This window comes from Glycine max, chromosome 8 (genome assembly GCF_000004515.6).
Source record: "Glycine max cultivar Williams 82 chromosome 8, Glycine_max_v4.0, whole genome shotgun sequence".
Lineage (NCBI taxonomy): Eukaryota > Viridiplantae > Streptophyta > Magnoliopsida > Fabales > Fabaceae > Glycine > Glycine max.
The window spans coordinates 29,481,624-29,496,438 of NC_038244.2; positions in this window are offsets into that span (position 1 = coordinate 29,481,624).

Here is a 14,815-nt window from a genome sequence, read left to right on the forward strand (position 1 = left end):
CAATCATGAAACACACCTCCAAACTCGAAAGTGGAGGACACATGAACAGCCCTAGGCAATAACGTTCATGGGGCTCCGAAAAAGGGTGAGAATAGAGGATTGCCATGAGGGTTCGCACATAGGCAATCATGAAACACAGCTCCAAACTCGAAAGTGGAGGACACATGAACAGCCCTAGGCAATAACGTTCATGGGGCTCCGAAAAAGGGTGAGAATACAGGATGGCCTTAAGGGTTCGCACTTAGGCAATCATGAAACACAGGTCCAAACTCGAAAGTGGAGGACACATGAACAGCCCTAGGCAATAACGTTCATGGGGCTCCTGTCATACCCTAATTTCGTCCGGGGACCTTTGCTCGATGACGTGCGACCATTCTTTGGTCCTCGTGAGGTGCTTGGCACCCATCATTAGGCAATTTGTGTAATTTCAGGACATGTCGAAAAACCAAAAAATATTGATGCACAATCCGTAAGTTTCCGTGACACACCGGAAATCAAATGGAAGCATCGTTGCATAATTAAGTGAGGTTCCGTAACATTCCGTAAGTCAAAAAGGGGATGATTATGTAATCCGCAAGGTTCCGTAACATTACGGAAAGAAAACAAGTATCGTTACGAAATTCGTAAGTTTCCGTAACTTTACGAAAAAAGAATCACCAAAAAATAGCAGAGGGGGTGTACTTAGTAAAAATGGGGGTGCAAATAGCACCCAGGCCCATTTGGGCCCTCCAGAAGATTCCTCCAGAAGGCGGTTGCTTCTGGAGGAAGCAACCCTGCTCGCCTGGGCGAGCTGAGCTCGCCTGGGCGAGCTGGGCGGCAACCACCTCCCCTATTTTGCTATAAATAGGGGAGGAAAGCAAGAAGGAAGTGTCCAGCCCCTTAGGCACTTCTCTCTCTTTCGAATTTGCTTGGGAAAATTGTTTCCGTGAAGAAAATCTAAGCCGAGGCGCTTCCGAAACGTTTCCGTAACGTTTTCCGTGAGGAATCTCGCAAAGCTTTCAACCGTTCTTCGACGTTCTTCATTCGTTCTTCATCGTTCTTCGATCTTCAACGGGTAAGTACCTCGAACCAAGCTTTTCGATTCATTCTATGTACCCGTAGTGGTCCACATTGTGTTTCGTGCATTTTTATTCTCGTTTGTTTACTTTTTATACCCCCTGTTGACGTGCTTAAGCCATTTTACTTAAGTCATTTCTCGCTTAACTTAAAAATAAAATAAATTTCCACCGAACGTTTGAATTGTATTATCCATTAACTTCGGTTAAAATAAATTCCGACCGTTCGGTCGTGCCGTAACCACGTTGGAAATCAAAAAGAGGTAAAAAATAATATAATAATCAAAAAGACATCTTTTAGTAAAATAAAGCGGAAAATCAATCGGACGTTTTCTCTTTGGGATTTCTCATTCTTAATCGAATTGATTAATAACTAAAGTGAAACTAAAGGCTAAAATCAATTCGCCTAGTCAAGCTCGTCCATAAAAATAGGCTTTTGAAGTTTGTCATTTCAATTTCTCACTAAGCAAAATGGATCATTTTTAAGGTCCAACGCCTTAAAATGATCACCACTTAAGTAAAGAATCGCTTGATAAGAAAGAACTACGTAGGTCTGATTTCCTCATCGCAATTGAGGAATACGTAGGAGCAAAGGGAAACACCCTTGTCGACCACAAAAAAGGAAAAATATAAAAAGGGTATAAAGGATATAAGGACATAAAAGGGAACGTAAAAATCAAAGTCATGTTTGCATATTCGATTAAAGGCTGCCGTCCCTTGTGACGGACGTGTGGGGTGCTAATACCTTCCCCGCGCGTAAATACAACTCCCGAACCTTTCACTTAAAAGTTCGTAGATCGCGTCTTTTCCGGTTTTTCCGACGTTTTCCTCAAATAAACGTTGGTGGCGACTCCGCGCGTATTCCTTTCGTGGAACACGCATCCCGCGAGTCACGCGTCGCCCTCCCGCCGAAGGGTAGGTTGCGACAGTTGGCGACTCCACTGGGGATGTTTTTAGAGAGTTAGGCCATTTAATCTTGTGCAATGTTTTATCATGACTTTCTCCTTTGTTGGTTTCCCTTTATTTGTCTTATGTTCTTGTGTATATAAACTATCTGTTGCTTTTAGTGTGTTTTAGAATGTATGCATGAGGTAAATATTTATTCATTTGATGCACACAAACACCAACACTATTTGCACACACTGTGAGTGAAAAAGGGCCCTATACCCGGGTTCATGGGAGCATAAGGAGTGGAGGTGAATCTGTGATCATGCTAGGTCTCCGACTTGCTTGATTACAGTGAACCCTCATCTAGAGTTTTTCTCTTTGAAAACCTATTGTTGCTAGTAGTCCCTACTGCTACAATATGTTCTTCAAAGGGGATGATACCTCTAGAAACCATCAAGAGAGATATAACTACCTTGGGGATTATTGCTAAAAGCCTTGTTAGTTCTCTCCCTTATAGGTCCCTTAAATAGGGGCACGAAGCAAACACGCTGCGTGCCATTTTTCACACTGCCATGCATGAGTATCATATACCCTTTTGCTTATGTTCGGTAAATATTGTCATACTGTGCACATTCCCGCATTGTGTCTTTTGCATAGGCATTGCATATGGGTTCTGTCTTGATCCCTGCTGTAAACCAACCAACGGAGGGTCCGTGTCGCCTTCTTAAAAACGTGCGTTGGGGCATTTCGCTACCCCTAGACGTCGTATCTAAGAAGGGGACAAATTCCCCGGACCCCCGTATTCGTAAATTGCATCTGTGTCATATGCATTTCTTCATGCATTCATCCATCCCACCCATGAGATATCGGAGTTTTGATTTGCACCAGCTTTTGTCTCACTTTAGTAAGCATGGGAACAAATCAAACCGGCAAGAGGTTCTACCAAGTCAAGGTCAAAAGCCCAGATACCACCAGCATCAAGGAATTAGGGCGGTTGATGGAACCCCTCCAAATGCAAGCCTTCCGCAAGACTTACGGAAAGATCTTAGAGTTGACCATAGCAGAAGTGTCCATAGAAGCCATTGCATCACTCACCCAATACTACGACCAGCCTTTGAGATGCTTCACATTCGGAGACTTCCAATTAGTACCAACCATTGAAGAATTTGAAGAAATTCTAGGATGTCCTCTCGGGGGAAGAAAACCATATCTTTCCTCCGGATGTCTCCCCTCCTTGAGCAGAATTGCAACTGTGGTCAAGGATTCCGCAAGAGGTTTGGACCGCATAAAACAGACTCGGAACGGCATAGCGGGCCTACCACAGAAGTACCTAGAAGACAAAGCGAGGGGTATGGCCAATCAAGGAGAATGGGTCCCGTTTATGGATGTGTTAGCTTTGCTAATTTTTGGGGTCGTCCTCTTTCCAAACGTGGATGGTTTGGTAGGCCTAGCAGCAATCGACGCTTTCCTTGCCTACCACCATAGCAAGGAAAGTCTGGTGGTAGCTGTCTTGGCAGATCTATTTGACACATTTGACCGAAGGTGCGAGAGGAGTAGCGCACGGATCATCTGTTGCTTACCCGCCCTCTGTGTTTGGTTGGTTTCACACTTGTTCCAACAAGACACAAGACATCCATGTCCGCTCCTGAGCCATCGCTCGTGTACTGAAAAGAGGAGAATGGATTGGGACCAGCTCTTGGCCGGGATAGGAAGTAGAACAATCAGTTGGTTCCCCCGATGGAAGGAAGGAAAAGAAGGAGTCCTTTTCTCATGTGGAAGATACCCAAACATTCCGCTGGTAGGAACGAGGGGTTGTATTAATTACAATCCCACGCTCGCTATAAGACAACTAGGGTACCCCATGAGGGGAGCACCGACGGAAGAAAGCATGTCTCCTTTCCTTGTGAGGGATCTCGGCGCACAAAATTCCAAGACTATACAAAGAATCCATAAGGCATGGGAAACCCCGTTAAGGAAAGATCAAGAGCTTAGAGGCATTCGTAATGGCATCATTGGTGGGTACCACGAATGGCTGAAAGTTCGCATACGAGGTTTAGATTGGCTCGCCAAGTTAAAAGTCGTCAGCGAAGAGAATTTTGAAGCACCGGAAGAGGACGAGGAAGTCCAAGCTCTCAAAAGCGAGTTAGGAAAGGCAAAACTCGCCAAGGAGAAGTTCAAGTTGGCTGCTACACACGTTCGAAAGGAGTGTGCCGGGTTACGGGAAGAGAATGCAATTACCGCAAGAGCCCTTGAACGAGAGACCAAGAGGGCTCGCAAGGAAGAGTATGGCCGGAACAAATTTCGCGGAGCCCTATGGGGTAGCAATAATGAACTCAAGTTGCGAAGGGAGGAAAGGGACCAGTCGCGAGCACATAGCATGGTTTTGAAAGAGGAGTTAGTTGCCTGTTCAAGGTCCAAAAGAAGCTTGTCTCAGCGTTTATGCGAGACGGAGACCAACATGCTAGCTATCATCGCCAAGTACCAAGAAGAGTTAGGTCTAGCCACGGCCCACGAGCATAGAATCGCGGATGAGTATGCCCAAGTATACGCGGAAAAAGAGGCTAGAGGAAGGGTGATCGACTCTTTACACCAAGAGGCAACCATGTGGATGGATCGGTTTGCCCTTACCTTGAACAGGAGTCAAGAACTTCCCCGATTGTTAGCCAAGGCCAAGGCGATGGCAGACACCTACTCCGCCCCCGAAGAGATTCATGGGCTTCTCGGCTATTGTCAGCATATGATAGACTTAATGGCCCACATAATTAGAAATCGTTAGGAAACTTGTATGGTCTCTCAGACCTTGACTAGATATGACTTCCTTTTTGAAATAAAATGAGTTGGTCCCATGTTTCTACTCCAAAAAGCTTGTGCAAATCAAATCACTCCTACATCTCATCTCTAGCATGCATTTTCTTTCTTTACCCACTCCTCACGTTTGGTTTTTTAGGGAAAAACACCATAACTAAACGCGCCGCAAGGGATCCCTATCGCACCAGATCCAAATCTAGAACGATGGGTGATCAAGAGGAGACGCAGGAACAGATGAAAGCCGACATGTCGGCTCTGAAAGAACAAATGGCCTCCATGATGGAGGCCATGTTAGGTATGAAACAGCTCATGGAGAAGAACGCGGCCACTGCCGCCACTGTCAGTTCGGCTGCCGAAGCAGACCCGACTCTCTTGGCAACTACGCACCATCCTCCCTCAAACATAGTAGGACGGGGAAGGGACACACTGGGGCACGATGGCAGCCCTCACCTGGGATACAACCGAGCGGCTTACCCTTATGGATTGCCGCCCAACTATTCACCACCCATCTTGCAAGAAGATGCGGGCCACATTGCTTCTCCCGTCCATGAAAAAGAGCCTCCTCAGCAGCCCGACGAAGTCCATAAAGACCCTCAAGATTATGCTCGGAGGGATGTCGAGTTTTATCCCCCGATCCCCGAAGGGCCGGCACCAGGCACGTTGCCCCAACCCAACATCGCAGCATCGCCAATAGTTTTGTCTATGGAAGGGCCGCCCCCGGCAATTGAAGAAAGGAGGAAGCTCGATCTCCTTGAGGAAAGATTGAGGGCTGTGGAAGGATTTGGGGACTATCCGTTTGCAGACATGACGGATCTTTGCTTAGTACCCGATGTTGTTATTCCCCCGAAATTCAAAGTGCCGGACTTCGACAAGTATAAAGGGACGACTTGTCCCAAAAACCATCTCAAGATGTACTGCCGTAAGATGGGCGCTCATTCTAAAGATGAGAAGCTGTTGATACACTTCTTTCAGGATAGCTTGGCCGGAGCTGCGGTAGTGTGGTACACTAATTTGGAAGCTTCCCGTATCCGTACTTGGAAGGATCTGATTACCGCCTTCCTAAGGCAGTATCAGTACAATTCTGATATGGCTCCTGACCGTACTCAACTGCAGAATATGTTTAAGAAAGAGGGTGAAACCTTTAAAGAATATGCGCAGCGATGGAGGGATTTGGCGGCACAAGTAGCTCCTCCCATGGTTGAGAGAGAGATGATCACCATGATGGTAGACACTCTGCCAGTGTTCTACTATGAGAAGCTAGTGGGTTACATGCCGTCCAGCTTTGCGGATCTGGTGTTTGCCGGGGAAAGAATCGAGGTTGGATTGAAGAGAGGAAAGTTTGATTACGTTTCCTCCACAAACGTGAACGCCAAAAGAATCGGGGCAACAGGGGCAAAAAGGAAGGAAGGAGATGCCCATGCCGTCTCTTCAACACCCGCATGGGTCAAACCCCAGCAAACACCTCATGGTACCCATCAGTACGCACAACATCACCCAAGCTTCTCGGCTCATGCTGGGAACGCCTCTAGTTCAACACCCGTGCAGCCTAAGGCACCCACCCAGAGGGAAGCTCCCCAAGTTCCAACTCCGAACACGGCTCGACCGGCCGGTAATTCCAACACGACAAGGAACTTCCCTCCAAGGCCATTGCCGGAATTCACCCCGCTCCCGATGACGTACGAAGATCTTCTACCATCCCTCATCGCCAATCATTTGGCCGTGGTAACTCCCGGAAGGGTCCTCGAACCCCCTTTCCCGAAGTGGTATGACCCTAATGCAACTTGCAAGTACCATGGGGGTGCCCCGGGGCATTCCGTCGAAAAATGCTTGGCCCTTAAATACAAGGTCCAACATCTAATGGATGCCGGATGGCTGACTTTCCAAGAGGATCGGCCCAATGTGAGGACCAACCCGCTCGCCAATCATGGAGGGGGAGCAGTTAATGCAGTTGAATCCGATAGGCCCCACAGGTCCAAACCTTTAAGAGATGTGGCAACCCCTAGGAGGTTTATCTTTGAGGCCCTACAAAAGGGAGGTGTAATTCCCCATAGTGGGTGTAAGGAGGATTCCTGTCTGCTACATTCCGCGAGATGCATGACATGGAGACGTGTTTGGAAGTAGAGGAATTGTTACAGCAGATGATAGACCAAGGTCGACTAGAAGTCGGCATTAAAGGAAAAGAAGAGCAGCATATATGCATGCAATCTACGGAGGGGAGCGGTGTTGCGAAGCCCAAACCCTTGGTGATATACTTCACTAAAAGTGCAGCCTCGCAAAAGCCCGGGCACCCCTTAATGGCCAAACCTGTTCCTTTCCCGTACCAAAATAGTCACGCGGTCCCATGGAGATATACACCTCCAGGGAAGAAGGAAGAAGAAGTCACTGACGTCAGCTCGCTGTCAGCTAAAGTAACAAATATCACGGGGCTGAGCGGTGTGACCCGTAGTGGTCGTGTGTTCGCACCTCCGGACCTACCAGTCCAACCCGCCGACGTCAAAGGAAAAGGAAAAGTGGTGGAGGAACAAGATGGCGAAGCACCCCACGCTTCGAATAAAGATATGCCAGCAAAGGGGCCCCCAGAGAAAAGGGATGGTAGAAAGGAGGTGTCGCTAGAGGAAGCCAGCGAGTTCCTTCGGATAATTCAGCAGAGCGAATTCAAGGTTATCGAACAGCTCAACAAAACCCCGGCTAGGGTCTCGCTGTTAGAGTTACTTATGAGCTCCGAGCCTCATCGGGCTCTGCTAGTAAAAGTGCTGAACGAGGCTCACGTGGCCCAAGATATTTCGGTAGAAGGTTTCGGAGGGCTGGTCAACAATATCACTGCCAACAACTATCTTGCCTTCGCCGAAGAAGAAATCCCCGCCGAGGGGAGAGGGCATAATAAGGCTTTACACGTATCAGTCAAGTGTATGGACCATATCGTGGCCAAGGTACTCATCGATAATGGTTCCAGTTTAAACGTGATGCCTAAGAGCACTTTGGACAAGTTACCATTCAATGCTTCCCTTTTAAAACCAAGTTCAATGGTGGTTCGGGCCTTCGACGGCACTCGCCGAGAGGTTAGGGGAGAGATCGATCTCCCAGTACAAATAGGCCCTCACACCTGTCAAGTCACCTTCCAAATAATGGATATTAACCCCCCCTACAGCTGCCTGTTGGGGCGCCCTTGGATCCACTCAGTGGGAGTTGTGCCTTCTACACTCCACCAAAAGCTGAAATTCGTAGTGGAGGGGCACTTGGTCATCGTGTCAGGCGAGGAAGATATCTTGGTAAGCTGCCCATCCTCCATGCCTTATGTGGAAGCCGCAGAAGAATCGTTAGAAACCGCTTTCCAGTCTTTTGAGGTGGTCAGCATTTCCTCCGTGGACTCCCTCTTTGGGCAACCTTGTCTGTCCGATGCGGCGGTAATGATGGCCCGAGTTATGTTGGGGAACGGTTATGAACCCGGGATGGGTTTAGGCAAAGACAATGGCGGCATAACTAGCCTGATAAAAACCCAAGGAAATCGTGGGAAGTATGGTTTAGGCTATAAGCCCACTCAGGCGGACATGAAAAGAAGCATCGCGGGAAGGAAGAACAGTGGTCAGAGCTCGCGTTGGAGACAAGAAAGTGAAGGAAGCCCGCCCTGCCACATAAGTAGAAGCTTTATAAGTGCGGGTCTGGGAGACGAAGGTCAAGTGTTCGCGATATGTGAAGATGATGTTCCAAGTACTTCGGATTTGGTCCGACCATGCCCTCCTGATTTCCAGCTGGGAAATTGGCGAGTGGAGGAACGCCCCGGCATTTACGCAACAAGCATAATGTAAACCTTTACGGTTTTAAAAGCTCTATAGTTGGGCCTAGGCTTTAGAGTTTTCATTTTGTTAAGGCTTTGTGTCTTTTGTTTTTGAATTTATAATACGAGGATCTTTCTTCATCTGTTCCTGGTCTCTACCCATTCTCATTCATTTGCATGTTTACTTCTTTCTCTGAAACGGCAGATTCGATGACGAGTCCCCCGAAGGTACTAATACCTGGGACCCGTCTATCAACTTCGAGCAAGAAATGAATCAAACGGAAGATGAAGGAGATGAGGATGTGGGACTTCCTTCGGAACTAGAAAGAATGGTCGCCCATGAGGACCAAGAAATGGGGCCTCATCAAGAAGAAACAGAGCTAGTAGACTTAGGAATTGGCAGTGGAAAGAGGGAAGTAAAGATAGGTACAGGCATTACCGCACCTATCCGTGAAGAATTAATAATCCTGCTAAAAGACTACCAAGACATCTTTGCTTGGTCATACCAAGATATGCCCGGTTTGAGTTCTGACATTGTGCAGCACCGGTTGCCTCTAAATCCCGGGTGTCCCCCAGTAAAACAGAAATTGAGGAGGATGAAGCCCGAAACGTCCTTGAAGATAAAAGAAGAAGTGAAGAAGCAGTTTGACGCTGGATTTCTGGCCGTCGCTCGGTATCCAGAATGGGTTGCCAACATCGTACCAGTTCCTAAAAAAGGTGGGAAAGTACGAATGTGTGTAGATTACCGGGACCTGAATCGGGCCAGTCCCAAGGACAATTTTCCGTTACCACACATCGATATCCTCGTAGATAACACGGCCAATTTCGCTTTATTTTCCTTCATGGATGGTTTCTCTGGTTACAATCAGATAAAGATGGCGCCCGAGGATATGGAAAAGACTACTTTCGTCACCCTGTGGGGAACGTTCTGTTACAAGGTGATGTCCTTTGGACTCAAGAATGCCGGGGCAACTTATCAACGGGCCATGGTAGCTAGGTTCCATGATATGATGCATCAAGAGATCGAGGTCTACGTGGACGACATAATTGCTAAATCTAAATCTGAGGAAGAACACCTTGTCAACCTGCGGAAATTGTTCGAAAGGATTAAGAAATATCAATTAAGGTTGAACCCCGCTAAGTGTACCTTTGGGGTCAAATCAGGGAAATTGCTGGGTTTCGTTGTAAGCCAGAAAGGGATAGAGGTAGACCCCGAAAAAGTGAAGGCTATCCTTGAGATGCCAGAACCCCGTACAGAGAGGCAAGTCCGAGGTTTCCTGGGGCGCTTGAATTATATTGCCAGATTCATATCGCAGCTCACCGCCATTTGTGAGCCGTTGTTTAAACTCTTGCGTAAAAACCAAACTGACCGGTGGAATGAGGATTGCCAAGAGGCTTTTGGAAGGATCAAAAAGTGCCTAATGAATCCTCCCGTGCTTATGCCACCAGTACCTGGAAGGCCTCTCATTTTGTACATGACAATCTTGGACGAGTCAATGGGGTGTATGCTGGGGCAACATGACGAATCCGGGAAGAAAGAGCGCGCTGTTTACTACCTAAGTAAGAAGTTCACGACCTGTGAGATGAATTACTCCTTGCTCGAAAGAACGTGTTGTGCTTTAGTATGGGCATCCCATCGCCTAAGGCAGTACATGCTGAGTCATACTACCTGGTTGATATCCAAAATGGACCCGGTTAAGTACATCTTTGAAAAGCCAGCTCTTACAGGACGAATCGCCCGGTGGCAAGTCTTGCTATCTGAGTTTGATATAGTCTACGTCACCCAAAAGGCGATAAAAGGAGGCGCTTTGGCAGATTATTTGGCTCAACAGCCTCTTAACGACTACCAGCCCATGCATCCGGAATTCCCGGATGAGGACATCATGGCCTTGTTCGAGGAAAAGTTGGACGAAGATCGGGACAAATGGACTGTATGGTTTGACGGAGCGTCAAACATTCTAGGTCATGGCGTTGGGGCAGTGTTGATCTCTCCGGACAATCAATGTGTACCTTTCACAGCCAGGCTAGGATTCGACTGCACCAACAACATGGCCGAATATGAAGCATGTGCCCTAGCCGTCCAGGCAGCAATTGACTCCGATGTCAAACTACTCAAGGTGTACGGCGACTCAGCGTTGGTAATCCATCAGCTGAGAGGAGAATGGGAAACTAGAGATCCCAAGCTGATACCTTACAAAGCCTACATCAAGGAGTTGGCTGAGACTTTCGATGAGATCTCCTTCCATCATATTCCCCGCGAGGAAAATCAAATGGCGGATGCACTTGCTACGTTGGCATCTATGTTCCAGCTAACACCGCACGGGGACCTACCCTACATTGAATTTCAGTGCCGTGGCAAACCCGCACATTGTTGCCAAGTGGAAGAGGAACGGGACGGAAAGCCCTGGTATTACGACATCAAGCGATATGTCGAAAGCAAAGAATACCCGCCAGAGATTGCCGACAACGATAAAAGGACATTGAGGAGGTTGGCAGCCAGTTTCTTCATGAGCGGAGGCACACTGTATAAAAGAAATCACGACATGACACTCCTGCGATGTGTGGATGCCAAGGAGGCAAATCACATGATCGAGGAAGTCCATGAGGGCTCGTTTGGAACGCACGCCAACGGGCATGCTATGGCCAGGAAGATCTTAAGAGCAGGTTATTACTGGCTTACCATGGAAAGTGATTGTTGTGTCCATGTGAGGAAGTGCCACAAATGTCAAGCATTCGCGGATAATGTCAATGCCCCACCGCATCCTCTGAATGTCATGTCCGCCCCTTGGCCTTTCTCCATGTGGGGAATAGATGTCATTAGGGCCATTGAGCCCAAGGCCTCGAATGGTCATCGCTTCATCCTTGTAGCAATAGATTATTTCACCAAGTGGGTCGAGGCGGCTTCATATACCAATGTCACGAGGAATGTGGTGGTCAGGTTCATTAAGAAGGAGATTATCTGCCGATATGGTTTGCCAAGGAAGATTATCACGGACAACGGCACCAACCTGAATAACAAGATGATGGGGGAAATGTGCGAGGAGTTTAAAATCCAGCATTTCAATTCCACACCCTACCGGCCAAAGATGAATGGAGCCGTGGAAGCAGCCAATAAGAATATCAAAAAGATTATCCAAAAGATGACCGTGTCATACAAGGATTGGCACGAGATGCTCCCATTCGCGTTACACGGTTACCGGACTTCAGTACGAACGTCAACTGGGGCAACGCCGTTCTCATTGGTATATGGGATGGAGGCGGTGTTACCATTTGAGGTAGAAGTCCCGTCATTAAGGATCTTGGCAGAATCCGGATTAAAGGAATCAGAATGGGCTCAAACACGCTACGATCAGCTCAACCTCATTGAGGGTAAGCGCTTAACGGCCATGAGTCATGGGCGCTTATACCAGCAAAGAATGAAGAGTGCATTCGACAAGAAAGTACGCTTACGCAAGTTCCATGAGGGAGACCTTGTGCTAAAGAAAATGTCCCATGCTGTCAAGGACCATCGAGGGAAATGGGCCCCGAACTACGAAGGGCCTTTTGTTGTGAAGAGGGCTTTTTCCGGAGGAGCCCTGGTGCTTACCAACATGGATGGCGAAGAGCTACCTTCACCCGTGAACTCTGATGTCGTCAAACGATATTATGCTTAGAAGCTGGGGCAATTAAGGATGTCGCTGCATGTTCTTTATCTTTATGCGTTTTCTGGATTTCCCCCAGGGATTTCCTGTCTGTTGTATCTCTCGTTACAATCTTTCAAAGAAATGAACGTGGATTTGAGGCTTTTAGTCCTCACGTTAGTTTCACACCTTGCGTTAATTTGTGATCGCCTGAGCCCTTCCGCTCAGTTCATGGGATCCCCCAAGCGCTTAATTAGAATTGAACCTGAACCAACTTTCCCTAAATTTTCTGCGTTGGAAAACATCCATGCATACGCATACGCATACGCATGTATATTGTTGTGGTAAAACAGGGGCAGGATCACCTTGGGCTACCTTCTGGAGTGGAGACAAAACACGAACGGCAGAAACCAATCAAGGTAGGGTAATGATGCGGTCAAGATTGGCCATACCTGGCTGTTTATTACTTGCAGGCACTTAAGGATGAACGCAAGCGGGGATGGGGTCACAACCGACCGATCGTTGCTCTTCTCTGTGCGAAGCAAGCAGGGAATGTCGCTGCAAGGCAGCCCCGTATCCTTTGTATTTTGCAGCTTTCTTTTACTATTTGTTTGTTTTAAAAAAGGAAAAGAGTAATAATAAAATAAGTAATCAACGCCTAATTCTGACCTAAGTAAGTTCAAGTTAGGCAAAATGCTAATCCCTGAGGAGGGAGGGGACATGGTTAATGTTCCCCTCAAAAAAAAAAAAAAAAAAAAAAAAAAAAAAAAGTGCAGGTTAGCTCGCCTGGGCGAGCTGAGCTCGCCTGGGCGAGCTGAGCTCGCCTGGGCGAGCCACCTCTGCACCAAAATATAAAAGTGACGAAAGGGGGGACATTTTTTTCATTCAAAAACTTCTTTTCCCCCTTTTCAAAAGCCATACCCACGGGATTTACGAGTTTGCAGTCCTAGGGTCATCATTTTTCACATTTTTTGATTCCGTTTCGCGCTTTTGTTCATCACCAACAAGTAAGTATTCCATCCCTAAGCTTTCTAGCTTTTCATTGGTGTATTTTGATCTCCTTTTGGTGCTCTAAATTGTGGGAATGTGCTCAAATATGTGGGGCAATTTTGGTTTGTTTTCTTGCTTGATTAAGTTGAATTGGGGGTTTGTATGAGATGGCCCTAGGCCTATAATGCATTTTGAAGTAATGGGGCATGCCACATTGTCCCCGTTCTCTTGCTATTGACGCCTAAATGCGCGCCCACCAAGTGTTCGGTGAAATGCCTCAACGGCATTAGCGCGTGATTGTTGTAGGGAAACAACCCATGGGGCAATTTGGTTTGCACATATTTTTGGGACATGCATTCATTTTCGAAAGAGCTAGAGTAATAGCCCCGCATATGTCCTAGGCCTAGAAACTAAAATTTTATGCAAAAAGAATACAAAAGGAGGTGCATATTGGGTAAAGTTACCCTTTTTGGCCAGCAATCAGCTATGGGCCACGCTACAATATTTTCCCTATGCCTAGAGGGTTAGGAATGTTGCTCATCATAAATGTGTAGGTTTAGAATAGGTAGCAAAATACCTTTGGCAATTTACACTTTGGGTATGAATAGCAAAATACTTGAATGTATGTATATATAATTTTTTGGTAGTCAAAATGTCTCGCAAAAAAAATATATATATATAAATATGTTGCATGTTATGTGAAGAAAACATATTACAAAAAATATACCTTTTAATTTGAATACAATTTTAGTCTGCAAAGGAAAATATGCTTGAATTTGCATGCGGCTTTAGGTAGCAAAAACTTGAAAAAAGGGATGAAGTGTAGCACCTTTTTGTGAAGATAGTCAAGATTCATCATGAAGTTTGTGTATATATAGGTATTAGAAATACCAAGATGTGCACATGTGCAATTTTTGGTACCCCAAAATGCTTTGAGTATGCATGTATGTAAATTCAGCCAAGGAGATGTGTGTGATGTAAGTAATAAATACACCTTGGCAGTACGTGTAAATAATCTAGGTAACGAAGCTGCCTTGATTGTATATGGGTGCACTTTTTCGGTTAAATGTCTTGTGCAAGAGAACGTATGTAAGGAAATATGCGCATAAGCTTGCTCTAAATTTACATTGGTGTTTGTATTTATGGGAGGAGGTTATATGCCATTTTTGCTTTAAGAGTAACGTCCCACTGGTAAAACTAACTTTCCAAATGTTTGCCTTCGCAGGAATGGCCCCGAGGAAGCTTGCCTCAAAGAGGTCCAGGAAGGACAAGGCGGCCGAAGGAACTAGTTCCGCCCCGGAGTACGACAGTCACCGCTTTAGGAGCGTTGTACACCAGCAGCGCTTCGAAGCCATCAAGGGATGGTCGTTTCTCCGGGAGCGACGCGTCCAGCTCAGGGACGACGAGTATACTGATTTTCAGGAGGAAATAGGGCGCCGGCGGTGGGCACCACTGGTTACTCCTATGGCCAAGTTTGATCCAGAAATAGTCCTTGAATTTTATGCCAATGCTTGGCCAACAGAGGAGGGCGTGCGTGACATGAGATCCTGGGTTAGGGGTCAGTGGATCCCGTTCGATGCCGACGCTATCAGCCAGCTCCTGGGATATCCGATGGTGTTGGAAGAGGGCCAGGAATGCGAGTATGGCCAGAGGAGGAACCGGTCTGATGGGTTCGATGA